Source organism: Musa acuminata, unplaced genomic scaffold, assembly GCF_036884655.1.
Source record: "Musa acuminata AAA Group cultivar baxijiao unplaced genomic scaffold, Cavendish_Baxijiao_AAA HiC_scaffold_1128, whole genome shotgun sequence".
NCBI lineage: Eukaryota > Viridiplantae > Streptophyta > Magnoliopsida > Zingiberales > Musaceae > Musa > Musa acuminata.
This window is the reverse complement of record NW_027021341.1, coordinates 54,892-74,477: the sequence shown is the minus strand read 5'-3', so window position 1 is coordinate 74,477 and position 19,586 is coordinate 54,892. Positions and strand designations below refer to the sequence as shown.

The following is a 19,586-nucleotide window of genomic DNA, read 5'->3' as shown; positions in this document are numbered from 1 at the left end:
AATCAAAAAATTATTAATAATGTTAGGATATATTGTCTCCTACTTAGATTGATAAATCCAAGGGAAATTGCTATATCCTCGATTCAAAGAGGAGAGATGCATCTGGATGTAATGCTGATTCAGAAAGATCTAGCTCTTACAGAATTAATAAAAAGGGGAATATTAATTATCGAACCAATTCGTCTATCTTTAAGAAGGGATGGAAAATTCATTATATATCAAACCATAAGTATTTCATTGATCGATAAGAGTAAACACCAAATTAATAGAAAATACATAAAGAAAAGATATGTTGATAAGAATAATTTGAAAAAATCCACTGGACGACATGGCAATATATTTGTGAATGGGGATCAAGATCATTATAATTTCTTTGTTCCTGAAAATATTCTATCTCCTAGACGTCGTAGAGAATTGAGAATTCTAATTTGTTTCAACTCTCATAATCGGGATATTGTGAATAGAAATCCAGTATTTTGCAACGAAAACAACATAAGAAACTCTGAACAATTTTTGAATGAGGACAAACGTCTTAATACGGATTTAAATAAATTAATTAAATGCAAATTGTTTCTTTGGCCCAATTACCGATTAGAAGATTTAGCTTGTATGAATCGCTATTGGTTTGATACCAATAATGGTAGTCGTTTCAGTATGTCAAGGATACGTATGTATCCACGATTCAGAATTATTTAATAGTATATTTCCTATATATCACATGCCGTTTTCAGTAAATAAAAACCGAAAGATGTACGCATATGGTGTGTTACGTTCTGGTACATGATACGTATTTACTTGTGTATCAATTCAATTGAATCTAGAAAGAAATCTACAGAATCTTTTTAGGTGCAAAGAAATCATTCTCTTTCGTAAATGCAGAAATATATTATCCTTTTCTTTTCTATCTAAATCAAATGGAAAATTTGATTTAGATAGAAACGGATAAATCTAAATTTTTGCGTGTACTAGATTAAAAAAAATTGACATAATATAATAATTATTATTTTATTTTTCCTGATCGGTAAAATCCATGGCATGGAAAAGAAAGAAAAGAAAAAGATAAAAAAAGTTTTATGGTCAAAAATTCATTCATTTCACTTCTTCCACAAGAAGAAAAAGAAGAAAACAGGGGTTCTGTTGAATTTCAAGTATTAAGTTTCACCAATAAGATACGAAGACTTACTTCACATTTGGAATTGCACAAAAGAGATTTTTTATCACAAAGAGGTCTACAAAAAATTCTGAGAAAACGTCAACGTCTGCTGGCTTATTTGTCAAAGAAAAATAGAGCGCGTTATAAGAAATTAATTGACCAGTTGGATATTCGGGAGCCAAAAAATCGTTAATTAAATCGTTTGAATTAGTATAGTAGTTATTAGATTTTTTATTTTGATGAACCTCCTACTTTTTTGAGGAATTCATGAAATAATGAATTAAGGAAGAAAAGATATGACTGTACCGGCTACAAAAAAAGATTTCATGATAGTTAATATGGGTCCTCACCACCCATCAATGCATGGTGTTCTTCGACTGATCGTTACTCTCGATGGTGAAGATGTTATTGACTGTGAACCCATATTGGGCTATTTACACAGAGGGATGGAAAAAATAGCGGAAAACCGAACAATTATACAATATCTGCCTTATGTAACACGTTGGGATTATTTAGCTACTATGTTCACAGAGGCAATAACGGTAAATGCACCAGAACAACTGGAAAATGTTCAAGTACCTAAAAGGGCTAGCTATATCAGAGTAATTATGCTGGAGCTGAGCCGTATAGCTTCTCATTTGTTATGGCTTGGGCCTTTTATGGCGGATATCGGCGCGCAGACTCCCTTTTTCTATATTTTCAGAGAGAGAGAATTGATATATGATTTATTCGAAGCCGCCACAGGTATGCGAATGATGCATAATTATTTCCGCATCGGAGGAGTAGCTGCCGATCTACCTTATGGCTGGATAGATAAATGTTTGGATTTTTGCGATTATTTTTTAACAGGAATTGTTGAATATCAAAAACTCATTACGCGAAATCCCATTTTTTTGGAGCGAGTCGAAGGAGTGGGCATTATTGGTGGAGAGGAAGCAATAAATTGGGGTTTATCAGGACCGATGTTACGAGCTTCTGGAACACAATGGGATCTTCGTAAAATTGATAATTATGAGTGTTACAATGAATTCGATTGGGAAGTCCAATGGCAAAAAGAAGGAGATTCGTTAGCTCGTTATTTAGTACGAATCGGTGAAATGAGGGAATCTATAAAAATAATTCAACAGGCTCTAGAAGGAATTCCTGGAGGACCCTATGAGAATTTAGAAGTCCGACGCTTTGATAGAGCAAAAAATTCCGAATGGAATGATTTTGAATATAGATTTATTAGTAAAAAACCTTCACCCAATTTTGAATTGTCGAAACAAGAACTTTACGTGAGAGTAGAAGCCCCAAAAGGGGAATTAGGAATTTATTTGATAGGAGATAATAGTGTTTTCCCTTGGAGATGGAAAATTCGTCCACCCGGCTTCATAAATTTGCAAATTCTTCCTCAGCTAGTTAAAAGAATGAAATTGGCTGATATCATGACGATACTAGGTAGTATAGATATCATTATGGGAGAGGTTGATCGTTGAAATGATAATTGATACGACAGAAGTACAAACTATCAATTCTTTTTCTATATCGGAATCCTTAAAAGAAGTATATGGACTCATATGGATCTTTGTACCCATTTTGACCCTTATATTGGGAATTACAATAGGGGTACTAGTAATTGTGTGGTTAGAAAGAGAAATATCTGCAGCGATACAACAACGTATTGGGCCTGAATATGCCGGCCCCTTGGGAATTCTTCAAGCTCTAGCAGATGGAACTAAACTACTTTTTAAAGAAGACCTTCTCCCATCTAGAGGAGATGTTCGTTTGTTTAGTATTGGACCGTCTATAGTGGTCATATCAATTCTACTAAGTTATTTAGTAATTCCTTTTGGGTATCGCCTCATTTTAGCCGATCTCAGTATAGGTGTTTTTTTATGGGTCGCCATTTCAAGTATTGCTCCTATTGGGCTTCTTATGTCAGGATACGGATCGAATAATAAATATTCCTTTTCAGGTGGTCTACGAGCTGCTGCTCAATCTATTAGTTATGAAATACCATTAACTCTATGTGTGTTATCAATATCTCTACGTGTGATTCGTTGAACATGAACTTTATACTTCTTTCCTAGAAGTAAAGGAAAGAAGTTGAATGTAATGTATTGAATAGGTATTTTATTTTTTATTCATCATTCGGGTCAATGAGTTAAACCAGATAGTTATATGAGTGAAACAAAACAACTTAGAAGTTTGCAGTAAGAAGATAAAATCTCATTTCATATGTACAAGAATAAAGTTGAAGTAAACATAAGCAGTGTAAACTGTTTACCCCAAGATTAAGATTCTTTCATTAGTCATCATATCTTGGAGCGGGTGTAAAAGATCAACTGTATGGAGTTTTCATTACTGTCTTGTATTTATTACCATGCCGTAGATCAATCAAAAATCAGTGGACGGTTAGGAACACCAAAGTGCACAAAGGATTAGTAATAGAGATAATGTAAGGTATCAAAAAAAGAGATATTTCTACAATTTATAAAACGAATAAAAATAGGGACTTTAAGTTGGTTTATATTTATAAATTTATAAAATATAAATTTATAAAAAAAATAAAAAAATGAATAAAGATATTGATGCATAAAATAAATAAAAGAATAGATAAGAAGAGATTCGTCCACCTCCCATGGATTTGATTCCTTCCCCTATAAAAAAACTTGCAATGCCAACCCCATTTGTAATTCCATCAATTATATATCTATCAAAAAACTGAGTTAGTTCGGTTAATCCCCTTATACCCATGGTAAAAACCTTAGTATAAAAAATATCTATGTAACCACGATTATATGACCAATTGTATATCCCATTTTTTATTTGGTCCAAGAGAATCCTTTTAGGACCACCTTTTACAAATGCATTGATAAAGTTCAAATTCCGGAAAAACGAATAAGCAGACCCATATAAGATATATGCTATGAATAGTCCGGAAAAATAGCTATACTTACTGAAAAAATTGCATTTGTAAAAAATTCATACCAATCCACAGAATAACTCGAATTTGGATGGAAAAGGTTTGTGAGTGGAGTTAACCATTTGGATAATATATCCAAATCTATTACTCCTTGATCAAAATGAATTCCTATTGATCCAACAAACAAAGTAAATAATACCAATATAAGCAGAGGAAATAGCATAGTATTGTCCACTTCGCGAGGGTACATAGAAGTGTACTTTTTTTCGAAAGAAGTATTAAAGTATCGTATGCATTTTTTTAGATTATTATCAATTTTATACATATCCTTTGAAAAAAAGAAGACCCTATTATTCATTGTTGATAAAGGTAAATTTCTATTGACTGCTTTGGCTACCTCCTTTCCCCATAGAGATATTGAATAGGACGAACTATTTTTTGTGCTACTGTAATCTTGAAAATGAACGCGCAAATGTCCATCAAAGGTAAGTAAATACACCCGAAACATATAAAATGCAGTCAATCCTGCTGTGAAACAAGCTATTATTGCGAAAATTGGTGAATACAACCAACTATCATTAAGAATTTCATCTTTGGACCAAAAACAAGCAAGAGGTGGAATACCGCAAATAGAAAGTGTACCCAATAAAAAAGTAGTTCTTGTAATTGGAACATATCTTCTTAAACCACCCATAAGAGCCATATTCTGACTTTTTTCTGGCGAATATCCAACAATAGGTTCCATTGAATGAATAATGGATCCGGATCCCAAAAACATAAAGCTTTAGAATAGGCATGGGTAATCAAATGGAATAAAGCAGCTCGATAAGAACCTATACCTAGAGCTAACATAATATAACCCAATTGAGACATTGTAGAATAGGCTAAACTTCTTTTTATATCTCTTTGAGCAAGAGCCAAAGTAGCTCCTAGTAGTACTGTTATTACACCTATTAAAGATATGAAATTCATTATGTAAGGTATAGCTATGAAAATAGGAAGAAGTCGAGCTACAAGAAAAATTCCTGCTGCTACCATAGTAGCAGCGTGTATAAGAGCCGAGATGGGAGTGGGTCCTTCCATGGCATCGGGTAACCATACGTGAAGGGGGAATTGTGCGGATTTAGCAACTGCACCAATGAATAATAAAGAGGCACACAAAGTAGCAAATAAAGAACTGACACCATTATTATGGATCAAGTTATTAGTTATTTCGAACAAATCCCGAAATTCGAAACTACCTGTTATCCAATAAAAACCTAAAATTCCTAATAATAAACCAAAATCCCCTACACGGTTAGTTACAAAAGCTTTTTGACAAGCACTTGCTGCAGTCGGTCGTGTGAACCAAAATCCTATTAATAAATAGGAACACATCCCCACCAGTTCCCAAAAAATATAAATTTGTATCAAATTGGAACTGGTAACTAATCCCAACATGGAAGCATTGAAAAAACTCATATAAGCAAAAAATCTCAGATATCCTTGATCATGAGACATATAATTGTCACTATAAATAAGAACCAAGATTCCAACAGTAGTAATTAGTATTGACATAATAGAACTAAGTGGGTCGATCAAATATCCGAACTCTAAGGAAAAATCATTATTGATGGTCCAAGACCATAGATATTGATAGATAGAACTTCCATGTATTTGTTGAATAGATAAATTGGCTGAAAACCCCATAACTATACTTAACAGTAAAACACTAGGAAAAGCCCATATACGACGAATATTTTTTGTTGCTGTCGGAATCAGTAGAAGTCCAAATCCTATTGACACAGTAACTGGAAGTGGAAGAAAAGGTATTATCCATGCATATTGATATGTATGTTCCATAAGAAAACAAAATGAAATCTTTAATAATTCTACTATTCTAGTCTAGTCTTAGTAGAATATTCTATTCTGGTAATTTATAGCCATATTATATAGTATAATAAGAAAAAAGAGTTATACCAAAAGGAGTACTTGATTCTAATTATGTTTTAATAAAATTATATGTTTTAATAGGTTTAAAATATATTTTCAAACAGGTTTTAAATATATTTTTTAATAGGTTTTAAATATATTTTTTAATAGGTTTTAAACATATTCGAAAATGCTTTTTTTAAAACTATTCTACCAGGGAATAAGTATAGATAATGACTAAAAGGAACAATCTATTTTGAACAAAACAATACATGTCTTTCACATACAACGATAAAAACTGGTAACCCTTTTTGAATGGCAGTTCCCAAAAAGCGTACTTCTATGTCAAAAAAACGTATTCGTAAAAATATTTGGAAAAAAAAAGGATTTTTAGCTGCAGTAAAGGCTTTTTCCTTAGCGAAATCGGTTTCCACCGGACGTTCAAAAAGTTTTTTTGTGCAACAAACAAATAATAAAGTCTTGGAATAATCGGAATTGACATACCCGAAGAACTTCGAATTTTTTAAGATGAACGATTCACATTAATTAATGTATTGAACTCCTCAATATCAATATGAGTTAGAACTAGCTGTTGTAGTATGTAGATGTGGTATGTAGAATAAAGGTATGTATATCGAATTCTGAATATTTTTTCTATCTACTTTTTTCACAATAGAAAAATATTTTTCTATTGTGAAAAGTAGAGTATGATTACGATAGAAATGAAAATTCTTTTGTTTCTTATATGCCTAACAAAAACCTAATTAGTTTGGTAAATCTTACCATTATGCATTATATATATAATGAAGAGACCATTATATATAATATGAAGAGTATTAATACTCTAATGATACTAAGGAATGATACTAAGGTGTCGAAATCGTTAGAAAATTTCAAATTCTTTTGATTTAGTGATGAAATTGTTATACATATGAAATCCTGGTTATTTAATCTTCTTCATTGAAAAAAAAAATATTTTTTTTTTCATTTTGTTTGAATCTATGAAATCAAATCGGATAAATAAAAAACGAATCAAAAAATAGAAAATGAACAATTCTTAGTTCTATACCTCGACAGACAACAAAACTATTGAGTTCTAACTGTTTTGGAAGAACTTAGTTTCTAGTACGCGAAAGTTTATTATTAAAACTAAACTTACTAAAACTAAACTTACTTTATTATTAAAACTAAACTTACAATGATCCCAACTAAAGATTCTTTTTTTGAATAGAGATTCAAATAGGAATTTAAATGAATTTTGATTTATCGATTCTAATGTTTACTAAACTATATTGAATCCTTGATTCTCGACGATTCAACATGAATTGACTATTATTATTTCAAGTAAGCCGCCATGGTGAAATTGGTAGACACGCTGCTCTTAGGAAGCAGTGCTAGAGCATCTCGGTTCGAGTCCGAGTGGCGGCATCCTTGAAATCCTAGAAAATAAATCCTCTAAAAGAGACACAATGGATCCTATAATGTATTCAATTCTCGATTTAAATTCTCTAATGGGACCCCTTTTTATGATATTTACAACTTTAGAACATATATTAACTCATATCTCTTTTTCGATAATTTCAATTGTGATTACGATTCATTTAATGATCTTATTAGTCCGCGAAATCGTAGGATTGCGTGATTCATTGGAAAAAGGGATGATAGCCACTTTTTTCTCTATAACAGGATTATTAGTTTCTCGTTGGATTTCTTCAGGACATTTTCCGTTAAGTAATTTATACGAGTCATTAATCTTCCTTTCGTGCAGTTTCTCCATTATTCATATGATTTCCAAGATGGGGAACCATAAAAATGATTTAAGCACAATAACCGCACCAAGTACCATTTTTACACAAGGCTTTGCCACGTCGGGTTTTTTAACTGAAATGCATCAATCCGCAATATTAGTACCTGCTCTACAATCTCAGTGGTTAATGATGCACGTAAGTATGATGTTATTAAGCTATGCAGCTCTTTTATGCGGATCACTATTATCAGTCGCTCTTCTAGTCATTACATTTCGAAAAAACATCGATATTTTTTGTAAAGGTAATAATTTCTTAATTAAACCATTTTTCTTTGGTGAGATTCAATATTTGAATGAAAAAAGAAGTGTTTTTAAAAACACTTCTTTTCTTTCATTTCGAAATTATTATAAATATCAATTGACTCAACGTTTGGATTATTGGAGTTATCGTGTCATTAGTTTAGGATTTACCTTTTTAACCATAGGCATTCTTTGTGGAGCAGTATGGGCTAATGAGGCATGGGGATCTTATTGGAATTGGGACCCCAAAGAAACTTGGGCTTTTATTACTTGGACCATATTCGCGATTTATTTACATACTAGAACTAGAATACATATTAGAAGTAGAACAAATCAAAGTTTGCAAAGTATGAATTCGGCACTTGTGGCTTCTATAGGATTTCTTATAATTTGGGTATGTTATTTTGGAATCAATCTATTAGGAATAGGTCTACATAGTTATGGTTCATTCACATTAACATCTACTTGAATAAACTACACAGATAAATAATTGAATAAACTACATAAAGAATACATAAGAACATCATCCCATATATATATAAAAAGCTTCTTGTTTGTGCGAGTTTTTGAGAACCGTTTGAATCATTCCTTATTCAAAACGGTTCTCAAAAACTCAAAATGCATCTCATTACAATTCTAATTCACTTTATTCTTTTGCATTGTACAGCGAACGATTTTAAAAATCTTAAAATCAAAGACAAAAATTATATTTCCGTATTATTAATGAAAGACTATCGATGAAAGTAATTAGATAGGATAGCTTGCACCCTGTCAACTGATAGCGAGAGAACGAAATCCGGATAAATACCAATACCTATTACGGGTAGAAAGATACAGATTGAAACAAATAGTTCTCGTGGTCCAGAATCCGCAAAATTAGAGTTTGGAACATTGAATAGCTTGTATCCATAGAACATCTGACGTAACATAGATAATAAATAAATAGGAGTTAATATCATTCCAATTGCCATTACAAAAGTAATTAGCATTTTTGGCATTAAAAGGTATTTTGGACTAGTAATTATTCCAAAAAATACTAATAATTCCGCAACAAAACCACTCATTCCTGGCAATGCAAGAGAAGCCATCGAAAAACTACTGAACATGGTAAATAGTTTTGGCATTGGGATCGATACCCCCCCCATTTCGTCGAGATAAACAAGACGTATTCTATCACAACTCGTTCCTGCCAAGAAAAAAAGCGCAGCACCAATAAATCCATGAGAGAGTATTTGTAAAATGGCACCGTTGAGTCCCATTCCGGTTATAGAACCAATTCCTATAATTGTGAAACCCATGTGAGATACAGAGGAATAGGCTATTCTTTTTTTTAAATTCCGTTGACCGAGAGAGGTTGAAGCTGCATAGATTATTTGAATCGTTCCCACTATTACCAACCAGGGAGAAAATATAGAATGAGCGTGGGGTAATAATTCCATATTGATCCGAATAAGTCCATATGCGCCCATTTTTAATAAGATTCCAGCTAGAAGCATACATGTACTGTAATGTGCTTCTCCATGGGTATCTGGTAACCACGTATGTAGGGGTATAATCGGCGATTTGACAGCATAAGCAATAAGGAATCCAAAATATAATATTATTTCCAATGCCACAGGATATGATTGATTAGTTAATTTTGAAAAATCTAATGTGGGTTCATTAGGGCCATATAAACCCATACCTAGAACTCCTATTAAGAGAAAAATGGAGCCCCCCGCAGTGTACAAAATAAACTTTGTGGCCGAGTAGAGACGTTTCTTTCCCCCCCACATGGATAAAAGTAAATAAACAGGAATTAATTCTAACTCCCACAGCATGAAAAAAAGTAAAAGGTCTCTAGAAGAAAATAATCCTATTTGACCGCTGTACATTGCTAACATGAGAAAATAGAACAATCGCGAATTTCGAGTAACTGGCCAAGCCGCTAAGGTAGCTAAAGTGGTGATAAATCCTGTCAGTAAAATAGGTCCTATGGAAAGCCCATCGATTCCCAGTCTCCAGTGAAAATCAAAAACATCTATCCATTTTAAATCTTCCTCCAATTGGGTTAATGGATCGTCCAATTGGAAATGATAACAGAAAACATAGGTTGTTAGAAGGAGTTCCAACGAGCATATACATATAGCATACCACCTAAACATCTTATTTCCTTTATGAGGAAGAAAGAAAATGGAAGAACCGACGGATATCGGCAAAACAACAAGTATTGTTAACCAAGGAAAATAACTCGTGATAAAGACAAGATACGTTTGACCAGAAAAACCCGTGCTCGGAATAGAATAATATATTTTCTCGAGTACGGGCTTTTGTCGGTAAAGAGGAATCAATTGATTCAAGTGGATTTTTTTGTAACGTATCAATAACCTAGACCCATGCTGCGAGTTGTTTCATATGATAAATAAACACGGACACTCAAAAAATCCGTGGGGCAGGCGGATTCACATCTCTTACAACCCACACAGTCCTCGGTTCTTGGTGCGGAAGCAATTTGCTTAGCTTTACATCCGTCCCAAGGTATCATTTCCAATACGTCTGTGGGGCAGGCTCGTACACATTGAGTACACCCTATACATGTATCATAAATTTTTACTGAATGTGACATTGGATCTATAAATTCCAGATTTTAACATCAAAAATTTTCAATCTGGTAGAAAATTAGTATTTATATTATAGACACCAGACGAAGCAGTGGTTTATTAAAATTTTAAGAATCAATATATTTCTAAATCTGTTCATGAGAAAAAGCCAAGAGACTTTGATTTCCGTTTCAAAAATCATGATCATACGAGTCACATGTGTAAATAAAAATTGGCCGACAAAACAAATTGATCAATCATTCAAATCAATATTTCAATATTCATATTTTCAATATGAAATATGAATATATAAAAATAAAACTAAATTAGTAATTTAATTTATTTTCGTAATATGATTAACATATTATTATTTAATAATATTATTTTTATTATTTTATTATAATATTTATAATATTATGCAGTATATTATTATATAATACATTTATATTATTATATAATACATTAAAAATACATTAAAAACATTAAAATTTAAATACATTAAAATTAAATAAAATAAACAAATAAAAAACGAAATAAAAAAATTATAATACCAATTAAATTAAGAATATAATTATTTTTCATTAATGGAATATGAAAGTGAAAGAATAGAAATAGAAAAATATTCCAATTTCATTTATATTTTCTTATGCTTTATCATGTTGTGTGGTGTCTTGATTTATATGATCATTATAACTGATTATTCAATATATGATCATGATAATTATCACTAATTATTCAACAAATTCGATTGATTGATACGAGTTGATTTTCTGTTTCGATGAATCGACGAAACAATAGCTAGACCAATAGCTGCTTCAGCAGCTGCAACAGCTATAATAAAGATTGAGAAAATGTTTCCTTTTAATTGGCGACTATCAAATATATCAGAAAATGTTACAAGATTAATATTAACCGAATTTAGTATAAGCTCAAGACACATAAGTGCTCTAACCATGTTTCGACTTGTGATCAATCCATAGAGACCGATAGAAAATAAATAAACACTCAAAAAAAGTACATGCTCGAACATCATTGACTAACTCCTTATCAATCTCGATTCATTTCAATATGAACAATTGAAGCGATTCGATTTTTTATTTATTTAGAACTTCTAAAATTCTAAAAACTTTTTAATTCTTTTAAAATTCTAAGTATTTATTATTGGCGAGCCATAGTAATTGCACCTATCAAGGAAACTAAAAGAATTATAGAAATTAGTTCAAAGGGAAGATAAAAATCTGTCGATAAATGAATCCCAATTTGTTGAACGTTACTTATTAGGTCCTGTTCTATAATCTGGTTTGATCTTGTAGTCCAAATAATTCCGTACCATGACGTATCTGGTATAGTAGTAATTAGTGAAAAAAGAATACTTGTACAAACCAGTGAAGTGACTCCATCTCCAATGGTCCAAAAATACGAATCATTGGAATATTCTGAACCATTCATGAACATTACCGCAAATATGATTAAGACATTTACGGCTCCCACATAAATAAGTAGCTGTGCGGCAGCTACAAAAAAAGAGTTCGATGGAATGTAGAATAAGGATATACAAACAAGAACCAATCCCAATGAAAAAGCAGAATAAATAGGATTGGTAAGTAATACTACCCCCAGACCCCCTAATATAAGAACTGACCCCAGAAATGCTACAAGAATATCATGTATTGGTCCAGGTAAATCCATTATGTATAATATGTAAAAAAAAAAATATATAAGTCAAATCATGACCTTACTAAATGGTCCAGGAAAGGAAAAGGGTTACCCCATTTTTATTGTATATGATATGTTCCTAATTGAATTAAATCTTAATATGGATTAATTTAATATTAATTTTATATATAGATATAATTATTTTATTGGGCCAATCCTACTTACTTTTTATCCAAAAGAAAAAGAATAAAAAAAGTAGTTGAAATTGTATATTTCGAAATTCCCGTGATAAAAATATTATAAGTTTAAATCAAAGAGTGATTCTCACCAATCTATAGTTACTAATTAAATCTATAGTTACTAATTATTATTTGTAGTTACTGACCAACCAAAATAAAAAAGTTTTGATCTTTTATATCAAAACAAAATCTTAGTAATCGGTAATCGTTCTTGAATCAAAGGGTTTATCTTTATCTATTTTGATTTGAGTCGAATTCATAACTGTTTGAATTGTGTAATCTTCAATTACTGACATTGGTAACCGACTCAAAGCAATTTGATTATAATTCAATTCGTGACGATCATAAGTAGAAAGCTCATATTCTTCAGTCATTGATAAACAGTTTGTTGGACAATACTCGACACAGTTACCACAAAATATACAGACCCCGAAATCAATACTATAATTAAGCAATTGTTTCTTTTTCATATCTCTTTCCAATCTCCAATCAACAACAGGTAGATCTATTGGGCATACACGAACACATACTTCGCAAGCAATACATTTATCAAATTCAAAGTGAATTCGACCACGAAAACGTTCTGACGTAATTGATTTCTCATAAGGATATTGAATAGTTACAGGTAAACGGTTTGTGTGGGATAAGGTAATTATGAAACTTTGACCAATATACCTTGCAGCTCGTATTGTTTGTTGACCATAATTCATGAACCCAGTTACCATGGGAAACATATTGTAGATATCCATAAATAAATTGATGTTTCTTTCTCTTGTTTGAAAGAGGTTATGAATCTAGAATATCGTTATCGTATTCTGTTATTTTATAGTGAAACAAGTTGGGAAGAAGTTGTCAATAATAGATTACCCAAAGAAATAGGTAAAAGAAATTTCCATCCAAGATTTAATAGCTGGTCCATTCTCATCCTAGGTAAAGTCCATCTTGTTGTGATAGAAATGAACAGAAACAAATAAGCTTTAACTAATGTAATAAAGATACCAATTGTCATTCCAAAGACTCCAGCTATTTTTTTTATTCCGAAAAGCTCAGGAATGGATATGTACGGAATAGATAAATTCCACCCACCTAAGTAAAGAACCGTTACGAATAACGAAGAAGCTAATAGATTTAGGTAAGAAGCAAGATAAAATAAACCAAATCTGATACCAGAATATTCGGTTTGATAACCTGCTACTAATTCCTCCTCTGCTTCTGGTAAATCAAAGGGCAATCTCTCACATTCAGCTAGAGAAGAAATTATGAAAACTATAAATCCTATGGGCTGACGCCATAGATTCCACCCCCAAAAGCCATATTTGGACTGTGCTTCAACTATATCAACTGTACTTGAACTGTTAGATAATTATAGTCGATAATAACATTACTGTTTCCATCGCTATTCCAAAACCGTACATGAGACCTCAGCTTCATACGGCTCCTCTATGGCCACAAATAAATGTAAGGACTAGTTCGATATTATCACCCCTTTTCTTTTGGGATAACTAGAATAAAGATATATCAGAGAGTCCGAAATTAAACCAATGGAATTCCGTTTGCTAGAATAAGAAAAAGTGCTTCGGAATTAATCTCATCCCTTATGATAATAAAAATGTATTTTTCTTTGTTCGGTAATAACTCAGCCCTTCAATAAAATACTCGTTATATCAATAAATCTAAAGAATTTAAAGAATTAGGAATTAGTCCATTAATTGTGATAGGAATTCCACCCATATGGATGGGAAAAAAGAATAAATAAATATCTTTTTTTTATTAATTCGATTATTACATTCCATTTCTTTTGTTCCTGTTCTTCTATCTCAGAAGAGGGTACTTTGAAAAAAAAAGAATAAGGGATTAATTCGTTCTGGATAGTCATTTCTTTAATCAGTGAATAGGAGCATACTCTAGATCGGAATCGTAGGGAAGTACTGCTTGATCATTTCTACCAACTTAAAGTCCCTATTTTTATTCGTTTTATAAATTGTAGAAATATCTCTCTTTTTTGATACCTTACATTATCTCTATTACTAATCCTTTGTGCACTTTGGTGTTCCTAACCGTCCACTGATTTTTGATTGATCTACGGCATGGTAATAAATACAAGACAGTAATGAAAACTCCATACAGTTGATCTTTTACACCCGCTCCAAGATATGATGACTAATGAAAGAATCTTAATCTTGGGGTAAACAGTTTACACTGCTTATGTTTACTTCAACTTTATTCTTGTACATATGAAATGAGATTTTATCTTCTTACTGCAAACTTCTAAGTTGTTTTGTTTCACTCATATAACTATCTGGTTTAACTCATTGACCCGAATGATGAATAAAAAATAAAATACCTATTCAATACATTACATTCAACTTCTTTCCTTTACTTCTAGGAAAGAAGTATAAAGTTCATGTTCAACGAATCACACGTAGAGATATTGATAACACACATAGAGTTAATGGTATTTCATAACTAATAGATTGAGCAGCAGCTCGTAGACCACCTGAAAAGGAATATTTATTATTCGATCCGTATCCTGACATAAGAAGCCCAATAGGAGCAATACTTGAAATGGCGACCCATAAAAAAACACCTATACTGAGATCGGCTAAAATGAGGCGATACCCAAAAGGAATTACTAAATAACTTAGTAGAATTGATATGACCACTATAGACGGTCCAATACTAAACAAACGAACATCTCCTCTAGATGGGAGAAGGTCTTCTTTAAAAAGTAGTTTAGTTCCATCTGCTAGAGCTTGAAGAATTCCCAAGGGGCCGGCATATTCAGGCCCAATACGTTGTTGTATCGCTGCAGATATTTCTCTTTCTAACCACACAATTACTAGTACCCCTATTGTAATTCCCAATATAAGGGTCAAAATGGGTACAAAGATCCATATGAGTCCATATACTTCTTTTAAGGATTCCGATATAGAAAAAGAATTGATAGTTTGTACTTCTGTCGTATCAATTATCATTTCAACGATCAACCTCTCCCATAATGATATCTATACTACCTAGTATCGTCATGATATCAGCCAATTTCATTCTTTTAACTAGCTGAGGAAGAATTTGCAAATTTATGAAGCCGGGTGGACGAATTTTCCATCTCCAAGGGAAAACACTATTATCTCCTATCAAATAAATTCCTAATTCCCCTTTTGGGGCTTCTACTCTCACGTAAAGTTCTTGTTTCGACAATTCAAAATTGGGTGAAGGTTTTTTACTAATAAATCTATATTCAAAATCATTCCATTCGGAATTTTTTGCTCTATCAAAGCGTCGGACTTCTAAATTCTCATAGGGTCCTCCAGGAATTCCTTCTAGAGCCTGTTGAATTATTTTTATAGATTCCCTCATTTCACCGATTCGTACTAAATAACGAGCTAACGAATCTCCTTCTTTTTGCCATTGGACTTCCCAATCGAATTCATTGTAACACTCATAATTATCAATTTTACGAAGATCCCATTGTGTTCCAGAAGCTCGTAACATCGGTCCTGATAAACCCCAATTTATTGCTTCCTCTCCACCAATAATGCCCACTCCTTCGACTCGCTCCAAAAAAATGGGATTTCGCGTAATGAGTTTTTGATATTCAACAATTCCTGTTAAAAAATAATCGCAAAAATCCAAACATTTATCTATCCAGCCATAAGGTAGATCGGCAGCTACTCCTCCGATGCGGAAATAATTATGCATCATTCGCATACCTGTGGCGGCTTCGAATAAATCATATATCAATTCTCTCTCTCTGAAAATATAGAAAAAGGGAGTCTGCGCGCCGATATCCGCCATAAAAGGCCCAAGCCATAACAAATGAGAAGCTATACGGCTCAGCTCCAGCATAATTACTCTGATATAGCTAGCCCTTTTAGGTACTTGAACATTTTCCAGTTGTTCTGGTGCATTTACCGTTATTGCCTCTGTGAACATAGTAGCTAAATAATCCCAACGTGTTACATAAGGCAGATATTGTATAATTGTTCGGTTTTCCGCTATTTTTTCCATCCCTCTGTGTAAATAGCCCAATATGGGTTCACAGTCAATAACATCTTCACCATCGAGAGTAACGATCAGTCGAAGAACACCATGCATTGATGGGTGGTGAGGACCCATATTAACTATCATGAAATCTTTTTTTGTAGCCGGTACAGTCATATCTTTTCTTCCTTAATTCATTATTTCATGAATTCCTCAAAAAAGTAGGAGGTTCATCAAAATAAAAAATCTAATAACTACTATACTAATTCAAACGATTTAATTAACGATTTTTTGGCTCCCGAATATCCAACTGGTCAATTAATTTCTTATAACGCGCTCTATTTTTCTTTGACAAATAAGCCAGCAGACGTTGACGTTTTCTCAGAATTTTTTGTAGACCTCTTTGTGATAAAAAATCTCTTTTGTGCAATTCCAAATGTGAAGTAAGTCTTCGTATCTTATTGGTGAAACTTAATACTTGAAATTCAACAGAACCCCTGTTTTCTTCTTTTTCTTCTTGTGGAAGAAGTGAAATGAATGAATTTTTGACCATAAAACTTTTTTTATCTTTTTCTTTTCTTTCTTTTCCATGCCATGGATTTTACCGATCAGGAAAAATAAAATAATAATTATTATATTATGTCAATTTTTTTTAATCTAGTACACGCAAAAATTTAGATTTATCCGTTTCTATCTAAATCAAATTTTCCATTTGATTTAGATAGAAAAGAAAAGGATAATATATTTCTGCATTTACGAAAGAGAATGATTTCTTTGCACCTAAAAAGATTCTGTAGATTTCTTTCTAGATTCAATTGAATTGATACACAAGTAAATACGTATCATGTACCAGAACGTAACACACCATATGCGTACATCTTTCGGTTTTTATTTACTGAAAACGGCATGTGATATATAGGAAATATACTATTAAATAATTCTGAATCGTGGATACATACGTATCCTTGACATACTGAAACGACTACCATTATTGGTATCAAACCAATAGCGATTCATACAAGCTAAATCTTCTAATCGGTAATTGGGCCAAAGAAACAATTTGCATTTAATTAATTTATTTAAATCCGTATTAAGACGTTTGTCCTCATTCAAAAATTGTTCAGAGTTTCTTATGTTGTTTTCGTTGCAAAATACTGGATTTCTATTCACAATATCCCGATTATGAGAGTTGAAACAAATTAGAATTCTCAATTCTCTACGACGTCTAGGAGATAGAATATTTTCAGGAACAAAGAAATTATAATGATCTTGATCCCCATTCACAAATATATTGCCATGTCGTCCAGTGGATTTTTTCAAATTATTCTTATCAACATATCTTTTCTTTATGTATTTTCTATTAATTTGGTGTTTACTCTTATCGATCAATGAAATACTTATGGTTTGATATATAATGAATTTTCCATCCCTTCTTAAAGATAGACGAATTGGTTCGATAATTAATATTCCCCTTTTTATTAATTCTGTAAGAGCTAGATCTTTCTGAATCAGCATTACATCCAGATGCATCTCTCCTCTTTGAATCGAGGATATAGCAATTTCCCTTGGATTTATCAATCTAAGTAGGAGACAATATATCCTAACATTATTAATAATTTTTTGATTCAAGGGGTCATCCCATCTTAATTGAAAAATAAAATATTTTTTCAGGAACAAATCTAGTTCTCCTTCCTTATTTTTCTTGGATTGTTTTTTTTTTTTTTTACCTTTTTTAATGTTTGATCTCGTGCAATCCTCTTCAAGATATTCCTTTTGGTTTTGTTTTTGTGGATCTGATACAAGATTTGATTGACCCTCTTTTTCTTGGTTGGAATTTTGAAATTCTATTTTAACGGAATCTTTGATGTTTTGATTTTGACTAATATTTTTTTTATTTTGATTTTGACTAATATTTTTTTTATTTTGATTTTGACTAATATTTTTTTTATTTTGATTTTGACTAATATTTTTTTTATTTTGATTTTGACTAATATTTTTTTTATTTTGATTTTGACTAATATTTTTTTTATTTTGATTTTGACTAATATTTTTTTTATTTTGATTTTGACTAATATTTTTTTCATTTTGATTTTGACTAATATTTTTTTCATTTTGATTTTGACTAATATCATTTTCATAATAAATATTAGAAAGAAGTAATTTGATTGGTATGATCCACGGTTTAATCTTATATGCATCAAAAGGTAACACAAATTCTGGGAAGAACCAAGGTTCTAGATTTGATATGGTAGAATAATTTCGATTCATTCCCATCCAATCAAAAATTTTTTTTTGATGAGTCTTAGTCTTAGTATTTTTATTAGTATTTTTATAAATTTCGGTACCGATATACATATCGGTCCAGTCCTCAATATCACTATTGTTCTCAATATCACTATTGTTCTCAATATCACTATTGTTCTCAATATCACTATTGTTTCTAAGGCAAAAATGAAGAATTCTATAATCCAAATATTTTCTATCCAGATTTTTATGGGTATCAATAAAATATCCTTTTTTTAGGTAATCATCAATAGTCATATTTAGCAATACATAAAACGATTCGGGTTTCAGTGTGTATGAGTCCTTACTATCCCCATAATTTATATATTCATGTGATAAAAGATCATATCTGTAGTGTTTTTTAAATTTTTCTTTTTGACTCATCGATAAATCCACTGCACAAAAATTTTCATTCATGTAATGAATTAATCGGTCTTTTTCTTTTTTATATGAATACAATTTCATTGATTCTTTATTTTGAATAGTACAACGTTGATTGACTCTATTTCGCCATTTTTTCGGTACTAATCGAGACCATTTGCTCCGAGAAAAATTATATTGATAATGACCCTTTAACCAGTTTTTCCATTTATTCATTCCAGACTTATTAATTTTCTTATGCCTTGATTTGGAATCAAACCTTGATTTGGAATCAAATATTCCTCGTGTCATACAATAATACTTTATCTTGTCTTTAATAAAAGGATAGGTCCCGTGATCGTGATATTGAAGTACAGATCTCAGGTGATGGTTGTTAAATAATTGGGTTTGTGACAATTTGTAAAATACATATGCTTGGGACAAGGAAGATAAGTCGTGATAAGTGTTT

The 19,586-nt window shown here is 31.7% G+C and overlaps 1 long non-coding RNA gene across 1 annotated transcript; it reads left to right on the top strand.

Moving 5' to 3' along the window:
• Positions 1–2,775: 2,775 nt before the first annotated feature.
• Positions 2,776–9,924, top strand: LOC135668510 (uncharacterized). The gene is made up of 2 exons (XR_010511006.1): positions 2,776–6,097; positions 6,144–9,924. It is a non-coding gene; the product is annotated as an uncharacterized LOC135668510 (long non-coding RNA).
• Positions 9,925–19,586: the final 9,662 nt, after the last annotated feature.